At 52.0% G+C, this 12,106-nt stretch overlaps 1 long non-coding RNA gene across 1 annotated transcript in view; it reads left to right on the top strand.

Annotated features, from left to right (window-relative positions):
- Window positions 1–11,104, top strand: part of LOC123802374 (uncharacterized) — a 32,410-nt gene extending 21,306 nt beyond the window's left edge. The window contains exon 6 of the long non-coding RNA XR_015722071.1: window positions 10,755–11,104. This is a non-coding gene — a long non-coding RNA (uncharacterized LOC123802374). The remainder of the gene's footprint in view (window positions 1–10,754) is intronic.
- The last annotated feature ends 1,002 nt before the right edge of the window (window positions 11,105–12,106 follow it).

Here is a 12,106-nt window from a genome sequence, read left to right as displayed (position 1 = left end):
TGGCAGGCAGCGAACGGAAGCACGTTTAGTTTGAAGGCCATACACGTATGGAATGACGTTCTCAGAGGCAGAACTAAAAGATAAACTCCATCCTCAAAGGGAAAAAGAGATGATCAAAACAGACATGGTGGGGAAAAGCACCATCACTGCGAGGGGAGCGAGGTAAACCGGATCTGGTCCCTCTCCTCCCATCATCCCTTGCCCCTGTGCCTTCTGGGCCTTTCCATGCTCCTACAAGACAGCCTGACTTCCAGCTGCCCGGGCTTCCTCGCCAGAACCCAGAGCAAAGAGAATTCTGCCCTGGGTTCTGGATTATGATACAAGCAGCCTCACCACTAGGGCCACATGACCCAGCAAATTCCATGGTGCCAGAGGATTTCATGGCAGTTAAGGAGTTCATCTGAGGTCAGAGAGTCCAGCACCGCTCCTGGGGATCTGGAACAAGGCCATGCCATCCGCAGCAGAGAACTAGTCTCCATTTGAAAAGCAGATCGTGGCATGCTGCTGGGTCCTAGGTGAGAGACTCACAGTGGATATGAGTCACTGAAGGACCAAACCTGCCATTAGGATCTGGGTGCTGCCTCCCCCCAAGCCACTGGGTGGAGTGGGCACAACAGCCGTGCACCATGGGAACAGTGCAGTGGAAGTTGGGCCTGCATAGGTCTAGAGGCACAAGTAAGTTTACACACAGGACACACGCCATGGCATCTCTGCAGCACTAAGACAACAGCTCACACCCATGGCCTCCTGGGGAGGGCTCCTGACAGTGGGGTATGAGGGAAGGAAGAACGGGGCCTGGATCATCAATCAGTCAGCTCAGTGGGTTGGTTCATGCCCCAAATGGGCTGCCGCCAAGACAGTGACACTCAGGGATGGCCCTGAGAACAGCAGGAAGGGAACAGACATGCAGCCCCTCACTGAGCACAACTTCTGAACGTACATCTGGTCATCCCGTGACCTGGAGGGAGAAGCAGCTCCAGATAATAAAACTGCTGTCCCAGAGAAGAGAAAAGCAAACCTACTCAAGAAAAAATGGACTTGCCATGCGGTGTAGTTTACTCGGTTCAGCTTGTGGGGATGACTTCTAAGCTGAACGTGTCACCCAGAGTCTGTGTGCTCTCTCGTGTAGCAACACTCAGGTGGCCAGGAGCAGGTGCAAGGAAAGCTAGGAGGCGGGTCCAACCAGGATTGGAGTTTTGCCAGACAGATATGATAGAGGGACAAAGGGCGAAGGGAAGTGACAGTCATTTAAAGAACTGATTGCAATGGAGGCAAGCAAAGATGCAGGGCGGGGACGGGATATTGAAAATGGAATGAAGGAGGAGGACTGGAGGATTGACGTCAAAGGGTTATTGAAGTGGATTCCAGAGACAGTAGGTCAGAAGGAGAGCAAGGTGCTTGAAATGAAGCTTCCGGCAAAGGTAAATTTACCAGGTGTGCTAGGTCTAGACCATGACGATGCCAAGGGGCTGCGCTGGGGTGGAGGACAGGAGGTTAAGGAATGGCAAGGCCAACACTAGATGATTAGATACTGAAGTCGGCAAGAGTGAGGGCAGGAGCATGGGTGGAGAGGAAGACCGAGAGTCAGGGGCCCAACTCCGTCATGAACAGGGGAAGAGAGACCCGGAAGTGAGCTGGTGTCTGCAGGGAGGTAGGGGGCAGGTCAGAGCGCTGGATGGAATGAGCTGGAAGGCACTGGGTGCAGTGAGGGCAAGAGGGGAGGAATCAGAAGTGGTTTGGAAGGGGCGACAGGGACCAAATAAGATCTCTCGCCTTTCCCTGCTGGCTCTCCTGTAAATCTATCATCGGGCTTGATTTAAACAGCTATTGGTCACTAAGAATTTATTGCTCAACAATAGTCAAACTATGGAGAGAGCCCAAGTGTGCACTGACTGATGAATGGATAAGAAGACGTGGGGTGTGTGTGTGTGTGTGCGTGTGTGTGTAATGGACTATTACTCGGCCATCAAGAAGAATGAAATCTTGCATTTGCAATGATGTGGGTAGAGCTAGAGTGTATCATGCTAAGCAAAATAAGTCAGAGAAAGACAAATGCCATATGATTTTGCTTTAACTTAAGAAACAAAATAGATGAACATAGGGGAAGGGGGAAAAAGGGCAGAGGGAGGCAAAGCATAAGAGACTCTTAACTACAGAGAATACACTGAGGTTGATGGAAGGAGATGGGCGGGGGATGGGCTACATGGGGGATGGGCATCAAGGAGGGCACCTGTTGTGATGAGCAGTGGGTGTTTTATGTAAGTGATGAACCACTGAATTCTACTCCTGAAGCCAATATTGTGCTATATGTTAACTAATTAAAATTTAAATAAAAAATTTTTAGAAAGAATCTATTGCTAAACACCAATAAAGCATTAACCCTCGGACGTGGGTATTATTCCCATTTTACAGAACTGGAAACAGTGAAATTCCTTTACCCCCGCGCGCAAAGTAACAGCCAAGTGAGCAACTCCGGCACACTTGGCTTAAACTGAATTAATAGCTTTAAGTAAGAGAAAAGCTTCATTAAAACGTCCAGATCTCTGAGGAATTGGTGAGGGAGGAGTTCTTCTCACGAAAGCAATACCTGTTTGTGATAACATGTGAATACAGGCAGGCAACAGAACACAAACTGCCAATCCGATCTATGGTGTCGGCTGTCACCAATCCGTCACCGTGTACCACGCAGACCGTGCGTGTGTCACACAAAGGCTTGCGCTTCCACCCAAGCTGAACCGCAGGCAAACCACTCTTTGATGCGTCAGAATTCATCCAAGCCATCCGCCCATTTGGAGACATTTATATTCTTTGAATCGCTGGTTTTTTAAATTGTTCCACGCTTAGTTTCTAGGCTACACTTAATGGATTTAACCAATTGTTTTATTCTGCCTTTATTTGAACATGTTTTTCTTATGATGTTGGTCCTTTGCATTTTCTTTAAGATTTTGTTTTTTAAGTAACCTCTGCCCTCGACACGGAGCTCAAACTCACAACCCCGAGATCAAGAGTTGCGTGCTTCTCTGAGCCAGCCAGGTGCCCCAATTTGCATTTTTTAAAAATTAAATACTCTGTTCATTCTTTCTGCTCATATTTCTGTTGTTAAAGATCAAAATTCACGTACATAATCTTGCAAGTCAGAATTACTGCAATGCTTTTAATAAGCAACTACAGACTCCTTTTCAAGCAATGCCCTACAATTTTTCTTTTTTGGTCAACGTGGTCCCTGTGTTTTGGGGTTGGTTGCCAAATTTGGGGCTAAACCAACCAAATCCAACTACTTTCAGACTCTGCTCCCTTCCGTTCCAGAGGAGAGAGAGGCAGGTCAATCCTTACCTCCTCTCTGTATTTATCGTGTGCTAGAACTTCACCCCTGCAGATTTAAACCTGAAAGGAACATTTAAAGGCACAATTTCTAGCTTAATTTGTGAAATCCAGTAAGCATTCAACAGGAATCTTTCTGCAGGTCTGTTTTATCTTTTCACATCTTATGATATTCCCTCTGTTAGAGTCGTAAGTGTTCAGTACGCTGGTATTCCACGTCACATGAAAACCACTCCCACTATGGGTCGTTCCTGGTGCTCTTCCTCTCTGAGCCTCGTTTACTGCCAGTCTGGGATCACTGAGGATCCCAGGATGTAATTCACTTTCCAATCTCTCTCTCCTTTCTGTGGGCTCTGCACAGTGGTGGACAAAAGGGAACATGAGAGCACTGAACTGAAGCTCAGAAATTCTCTCTAACCATGGTGCAGGGAAGTGGGGCCCACACAGAGAGCAGGCATCTTGCCCTGGAGATTGGAGTTTGGGGCTGCTGTGACGCTACTGGGCTTTGGGGTCAGTGTACCTATAACAAGAGAGCCTCAGATAAGGAGTGAAAAAAAATCTGCAAAAAAAATTTTCCCCATCATACCTTTGGCTGAACCCTACACTGTGCATGGTTGGCTGAGACGCCGGGTCAGCAGGAGGCTGCAAAGCTGAGGAAGATTTCAGAGACCGTGCAGGGCTGAGCAGGCTGGCCGTGCAGGAGCAGCCAGAGGAGACATGCTCAGTCAGTACCTGAGCCTGGGGCCGAGGCTCCAGAGGGACCACACCCTCGCAGTAAGGACCGGGTACTGGGAGAAAGGGCTGCACCCTAGCAGCTGGGGTAAGACTGCAAAGACCTGCCCTAACCAAGTCTGAAACCAGCGCTCACGTCTCAACATGACCAAGGCAATCCTTCGGTGATTTCACTGTGGGCAAGGACAACACCTAACACTCTCTAGAGGAATCAGGCAACCCAGCACCTCTGTGTTCTGCCGTGTCTGGTATTTGGCATAAGATAAAACCATTAGACATGCAAAGGGACAGGGTCAAAGAGACTGATGATCAAGAAATGAAACAGTCCTTAGATGTGGGGACTGAGATGACCCTAATACTGGAAATGGTAAAAGACAGGGCTTTTTTTGATTTATAGTTTTGAGAAAATAGAGGGAAAATGGATGAAAAGAATGGACATTTCGATAGAAAACTAAAAAGATTTTTTAAATTTTTAAAAAAGATTTTATTTACTTATAAATAATGAGCAGGGGGAGGGTCAGAGGGAGAAGCAGATGCCCCGCCGAGCAGGGAGCCCAACGTGGGGCTGGATCCCAGGACCCTGACATCGTGACCTGAGCTGAAGGTAGATGCTTTACCAACTGAGCCACCCAGGTGTTCCTAAAATATATTTTTGAAGAACATTCTAGAAATATGAAACATAACATCTGAAGTTGGTACTTATTAGAATGGCTTGCAGGAGACGGAGCACAGCAGGGAACAGAACCAAGTTCAGGTGAAGACAAAATTGGTAGAAAATACCAGAATTGAAGCACAGAGGGGGGAAAGAAGCAGAAAGTTTCCTCTTTGTCTCTCTGTTCTCCAAGACAGCCCCGTTCAGTACTGAAGATCTCCAGGCTCATTAACAATTAGAACTTACACTTCTTTCACGGTTGGAAGTGTCCCTCCTTCCCCAGCTCTGAACTGTACAGACTGCAGTCCAAAAGGACTTGTCCCCCCTCACCCTGTTCTTCTGCCTCTCCTCACACATTTGCTACCCGGTCTCTGCTCTCGAGAGCTAGAACAGGGCAGGTTGGAGTGGAGAACACGGACAGGAAATCTCTCCATGGTGACTCCCTGGGCTTGACAGGGTTGGACGGTTACCCTTTCTCTTCCGTGGCATTTAAAAGGGTTCTTCTAAAGCCCCTCCACTCCTCATCTCTGGGTGGATGCATTTTTCTCCCGGTTGGTTGCTTACAGCTCCTTCCTTAGCCTCTTAGAATCCTACGGTCCAGTCCCCTGTTGGACTCACCTTGACCAGGACTAAGAAGACCCTAAACTAGTTCTCCCTTTCCCTCCCACCAGGAACCCTCACCTGTTTTTTGGTCCCAGAATAATCTGGGAGGGCAGTCAGATCCCAAAGCCTGGTCGCCAGAGCGGCCACGCCAGTGTTTCCTAAGTTAGATTCTTCGGGTGTCAATCAAGTGTCAGTCCATTTGGTTTCTGAAACTTCTAGACACAAGCCTAGATCTCCAGTGGTCCGTTCCGAGCCCGTTTTCCTCGGTGTGAAGTGGGGAGCAGGCTCCCCAGACGCCCCAGTCCCTCCAGACTTTTTCTAGCCTGGAGGTAGGTGGCTGCCCCAGGCTCACAAAATCTTTCACAAATGCACGTGGTGGTCTTCCATCTCACTTTGGGTTGGCCCAGGGCTGTACAATAAAGGGTTAACTCAGCAGGCTTGGGATCGTGATGCTTGCACGTTCCGAAGAAAGGACTGGCCCTTCTCAGTCTCCTATGACGTAACCTATGAGTCCCTGGAATGTTCTGCCTGATAAGAGTATCTTTGCATACCTGGGACCTTGGACCACACCAGATAGCTTCATGTTAACAATGTGATTTATAATGAGGGCCTCAGGCCACACTGTATGTCTTAGATCTGGAGATCCAGGGACTGTAGCTAAGGTCAGTCGAGCAGGTGCTCCATGCCCACATGACCGAGACCAGATAAACCCTGGACACCGGCTCGCAGGGGAGCTTCCCTGGTCGGGGGGACTTGGTGTGTACTGTCACACCTCATTTCTGAGAGAATTCAGTGCTACCCGTACAACTGTCAGGAGAGGACAAAGGAAGCTCCTTCCCCGTCGCCCGAACTCTGCCCTACATCCCTTTTCCCTTTGCTGATTCCCCGTCCTCTCGCTACACTACACCACACGTACAGCAGCTTTCCTGAGCTCCACGCATCCTTCCGAACCATCGAATCTGAGAACGGTCTGGAAACCTCAGCACTGGGACCAACAGTAAAACTACAATAGTTCCTTACATAATACAGCTGCGGTATTACGAAAAATCTCAAACCCCCAGAAAATCACAGAGATGGATATAACAAACACCTGTGTACCCATCACACAGAATAAATAAATACATTTTGTCATATTTGCTTCACTTCTTCCTTCAATTTCTTTTTTTGATTAAAAAATAAAACCCACTAGACACAAATCAGATTTCCCTGGAACCCGCCCCAGTCCTGGTCCCCGTGGCAATCACTACTCTCAGGCTGGTGTAGCCTTCCTTTTCGGGTTTTTATATTTTTTCTTGTGTATGTGTCCCTCCCTTTATGGATTTGGACAGCATCCTAGCACGGGGGTCTTGCGATCCACTTTGTATCATTCCAGTTTCGACCAACAACTTGGTGACACGTGCATTCTTAATTTCAACCCAACAAGTATGTGTTGTGTAGTACTTACCACGTGCCAGGCGCTGGTGCTGGGGACACAACCGGGTCAGTCTGCAACTCTCGTGGGTACTTCCATCCTGGCAAAAATAGTAACAGTAAAGCTTACTGAATTCAATACATGTTTTCTGAATGGTCCTTCCCAAATACTCACCATTCCCACATCATGTGAGCTTCTTCCACAGAGTCAGGCATGGGAGGGCGAGAGTATTAGGATCAGATCAAGGGTGTAGACGGGTGCAATGCTCTGAACTAAGGCTTGATCGGACCTCGCTGTGTCTGTATATAGGTGAATATAGGTGAGACCCGTTTTATTGGCCGTTGACTTGCCTTGATGAATTATTCTGTGCTTTTCGACCTTGGTTTCCTGATCTCTAAGATGAGGTGGCTTGAGAGAGACTAGGCAACCTTTCAGAGCTGTGCCAACCCTCACGTTCTAGGCCTCGAAAATCTGTGGACCTCAAAACAGCAACAACGACAACAAGAATCAGGAAATTCTGTGAACCTCTATAATCAGGGAAGCTGAAGATATTACACAGACAGGTGATGGGGTCTCAGAATTCATGGTCTTCCCTGGAATATTAGGGAATACTAGGAATATTGTTTTTGACAACGTAAGGGCAAAAAAAATGATCCCAGTACACAGAGTATCCCAGAATGATTCTTTCCATGCTTCTGTGAGCAAAATCAGTTCAGTTTTCTGCTAACATTCATTCGTCGGCCACTTACAGAGCACTTCCCACGTGCCAGGCCATTTGCCATGGAGTGGAAAAGGAGAAAGGGACCGGGGTAAAAGAGAGGCACAGACTGCAAAGGAAGGCCACGTGTGGAAAAGCCTCCCAGGCTGGAAGGATCTTGGAATTCTTCCTGGAGGTGGCGGCATAGCAAAGTGATTCCTTAGATTATTTGTATTTAATTAACATGCATTTTTGAGCCATTACTGTGCCCCATGCCTTGCGCAATGTGAAGGCCGTGGGGCTACCGTGAACACGACAGCCAGACTCCGTGTCTGCGGAGCTCCCACCAAGCATGGGTCACCCTAATGTGTGACGAGGTGAGAAGAGGCTGCTGCAGCTGGAGGAGGGACACCTTGCCACCTCAAGGAGGGGCTTGTGAAGTCTTCTGGGAGACTGGGCCAGGGTCCGTCTTGTGCTTGAAGGATGTACGGGATTGACGGAAGCAGAGAGTGAAAGGAAAGACACTCCTTGAAAAGCCCACAGCGCATGCAAAGGCACGGTGGCAGGAGGGAGGGTCCTCAGGCGATCTTCCCAGAGCAGACCGGGTGTGACAGAAGGTGGTGCAGACAATGGCGCGGGTCTGTTTGGGACGAGCTGAGGGACTCCTGAACATGGACAGACACTCAGCAAAGTGAACCCAGCGGAATAAAACCCAGGCGAGAACGGCAGGCGAGATACCCCAGAGCCTGGCGGGCATGCATATCGGAAGCCTCTTATTTCTCACGTGACGACCATCCCTCACGTATGATTTAAAAACTCGTCTTGGAAAACAAGGAGAGGAAATGGGACTTATCATGTAGCGGACGATTGACTTTTCCATTTTCTCCTAACGCGGAGTTCACTTCTCTGCCGGAAAGCCACAAGCCACAGCGGAGGGGCCTAAATGAGGCACCAGCACAAACACGTCCCTGAAGGGCAGTCAGCGGACAAAGGGCTTCTTCAGGACAGGTGCCAGCTGACGTCATAGTGAAGTCAGATGCAATTACTCATCACCGTTCTGTTAACAGACGGAAAAGGGGGGAAACCCAGGGAAGGTTAAGAAAACTGTAGATTACAAATTATTCCAGGCACAGACACCGTACCAGGCACCTTCTGTGTGTGCTCTCCTGATGGAACAAAGGGAAGATTCTTCTGGAAGTTGCTCTTTCTGTGCTCACCCTGGGGATCCCTCTGGATTATGGCAGCCTCGGACCATGCCATCATCCAAATGCAGAGTCATGGAGCGGAACAGCCTCTGGGGGGGGGGGGGCTCTGGCTCAGCACTCTGTTCTTTACCTGGAGTGCAGACCCGCTGCCGGCCTGGGTTTGTAATCCAGTCCCGGCGCCTTGAGTCCTGCCCTCCCTCTGCACGGCCCTCACTGCCCATGTACTGCTCTGTGAGCTCAGCAGAGCAGCCTTCCTCTGGCTCCTTCCAGAATTACCCACCCACCCGCCACCTCACTCTTCTCTCACTCACTCGGGTGTTTCAGTGGCTAAACAAAAGCCATGTGATTTTAGCTTGCATTAGTAGGAATACAGAAGCCAAAAGGAGAGGACAGCCCAGCTCTGAGCCGTCAGGCCGACCTAGAGACAGGGTCGTACTGAGGGTGACAGGCAGGGCACCTACCACAGTATTCGGCACGTTGAAAGTGCTATACAGCATACAGTCCCTCATCTTATTCTTAGTATCATTATTCTGTCCTCAGAACCGTGTCCCCCGGCTACAGATGGCTCAGACCCACAGCCCAAGGCATCCGCGCATCTCTGCGGCGATTCAGATTATGCAGCACCTACGCAGGCACGGGGTACTGGTGGGTCAGCGTCTCCACCGTCCAGGAATCCCCATCAATAGCGGGAAGAGGCTGAGGCTCAGAAGAGAGTTTTGGGGAAAGCAGAGGGTAGGAATGGGAGAGACAGCCCTCTCTTCTGGCAAATCCCACCAGCGGTGTTCCCTCCCCCCCCCCCCCCCCGGAGGCTGCCAGCCAGCCCTGGGACAGCCCATCGCCACTGGGACAGCCAGCCAGCCCTGGGACAGCCCACTGCCACTGGGACAGCCAGCCAGCCAGCTAGCCCTGGGATGGCCCATCACCACTGGGACAGCCAGCCAGCCAGCCAGCCCTGGGACAGGCCGCCAGCCCTGCGACAGCCCGCTGCCACTGGGTCAGCCCGCCGCCGTGCGGGGCTGATGGGCTGTGCTCCCAGGAGCCTCTGTCTGAACCCGAGCTCCCCACGTGCTTCCAGCTTAGCTCCAGTCCCAGTGTGGTGGCGCCAGTGGCCTGGCCCCCGTCCAAGGGCCCCTGGATGGAGGCGGCAGGGGGCCTTCCTTCCCTGAATGAGAGCACCCGCCCATGTAGCTGCCATGCAGGCTGGTCTCTCTGCTCATCTCCTCACCTCTGCCCTTGGCTCGCTGGGTCCAGCACAGCCCCTGGGTCCACACACTTGGAAGAGAAAGACGAGGGTGGATGACGTTCCTGTGAGCACAGCCACTCACCCAAGTCATGATCCTTTTGTCACCATGAGCCAACGCTGTTCCTCCTGCAGCAGGGTGATGGGGGCTGGCCCAGCCCTCCTGGGAAGCAGACCTCCCTCCCCCGCGCAGGCGCCAGACCTCGTGAGGCTGGGGTAACTGCACAGTCAGCACGCGACAGCATTTGGAAACTGTGAAGAGCTGAGCTCAGGTGACCATGAACCAGCCTCTGGCTCCCCAGCCCCTTCCCAGCAAGGACACTGTTCATCGAGTGGGATGACCTCAGGTTCTGGGACCACCGTGTCATCCGGGCACATCTTCGCCCAGAATCCCTGTTTCTGTCTGTGTCGAGATGGTGCACTGAGATCATTTAAGATTCTCCCAGTAGCTGGGTCACCGGCCAGCCCTTTGCCCCGGTCTGAAGGATTCCCCGCATGTAGGGCCTTCAGTGCTAAACCCACGGAAGGTCCGGGAAGAGCAGGGCGGCCAGTCCCCCCGGCAGTGCCTGTCACAGAGCAGATGACCCGTAGTGGCAGCTGGAGACACATCCTACCCCCGTCTCTACTGCCGCCCACGGTGGCTGGCCCTGGGGGCTGCCTGCTGTGGGGCCTATTCTGTGCGGCGTGAGCATACCGGCTCCAGCATGCCATTGTCGTCTCGTCTCGCAGAGGGGAGACGGAGGAGTCAGGATTTGAGCCAAGAGCCAGCAATGGGATTCCTTGCCGCACACTCTAGCTCAACGTGCTATGCCCTCTTCCCTCAAACGTATCAAGAACTATGTCCCTGGTGCTGCTCCAGGTGCTTAACCCGTGCTAATTCGGTTCTCTTACAGTGACCCTGCGACTGCTCTCACCAACCAAAAAGAAAGCACGGCTGGCCGGGGACAGCGGGCAGGAGAGCAGCGGGCTCGGCCGGGCTGGCTCGGGCGTCAGCACTGGCCCAGGCAAACCAGGGCGCTCCGTCACCTCGTATAAAGAGCTAATACGCGGCAAGCTAGAATAAAACCCCTCACAGATCGTTCAAGAGGGGCTATAATTAGCAAACCAGAGAACTGATACAGGCGCCACCTTTCTAGTTATGAAGGAAATGTAAGAAGTATCGCAATAAAGGTCAGTGCTTGACAAATGAGTAACCATTTCCAGTGATGCAAACAGCAGACATGAGCAGGCAGGTCTGGGGAAGCCGTGGGCTCCTGGTGGTGGTGGTGGTGGGGGCTCCTGCGGGGTCCCGGGGGCGGGGGATGCACTGGGGGAGATGCGTCCCAGCTACTGAACGGGTGGAGCTCGCGGCCAGCCAGGGAGGCGCTCAGGAAGCCGGCTGAGCGGGCAGCTGGGTCCAAAACTGGGCCCGGGCTGTGTTTACTGCAACATAACATTTTTGCATAAATGTCGCTAGGGCTTGGAAAAGAACTTGGAAAAATAAAAGCATCTCATGTGTGAAGGACGAAAACTGTGGTGATTTTTTCCCCCTTTTCCCCTCATTCGCATTGTTGCTGTCTGTTTGTGTCATGGAGGCAGAGAAAGGCCAACCGCCCGCCGTGACTCACTCTTCTGTCTTTATGGCCCTGCCTCCCCACCCCCTACCAGAGCCTCCTCCCTGGGCTCCTGCTTCCCCTGCACACCCCTTGGGCTCCTGCTTCCCCTGCTCTTGGCCTCCTCCAGCTGCCCTTCTGGGGTGTAGCCTGGGGCCTGGAGGGTTGGAGCCGAGCCCCTCACCCTCCCTCCACCACGGGTGCCCTTCGCAGGCCCAGCACTGTGTGCTCGCTCTCGTTTCTCCGTCTGCCACAGACAAACAGGACCCTGGAAGGCCAGGTGAGGTTAGAAGGCTCCAAGCGTCTCACAGCCGTTGGAAGGGAGACTGTGAGGTGGGGACTATGGGGTAATTCAGAATCCCTCAGGGAGGTAGGAACCATGAAAGCAGAATACCAGTCTATTCCAGAATGGCCCACAGGCCCACGGCCTTGCGAGAACGAGAGAGGGAAACACCGGGGGCGCAGGTCACCTCGGGCCCACCCAGGCCACCTCCAGCTGCGTCGGTACAAGACCTGCGGTCAGCCAGGGCAGCCAGGCCCGCGCCCCTCCGTGTCCCCCCAAGGGCTGGCTTCAGCCCCAGTAGCGGCAGCTGTCCCTCCAGCCTACTAACACACACCGGAAATTTCCATCATCCCTGAGTCAGTCGTTCCCT

Source organism: Ursus americanus, chromosome 28, assembly GCF_024610735.1.
Source record: "Ursus americanus isolate L20-20 chromosome 28, mUrsAme1.1.p, whole genome shotgun sequence".
In the NCBI taxonomy this organism is placed as follows: domain Eukaryota; kingdom Metazoa; phylum Chordata; class Mammalia; order Carnivora; family Ursidae; genus Ursus; species Ursus americanus.
The sequence above is the reverse complement of the archived record's forward strand: the minus strand, read 5'-3'. Positions and strand labels throughout refer to the sequence as shown.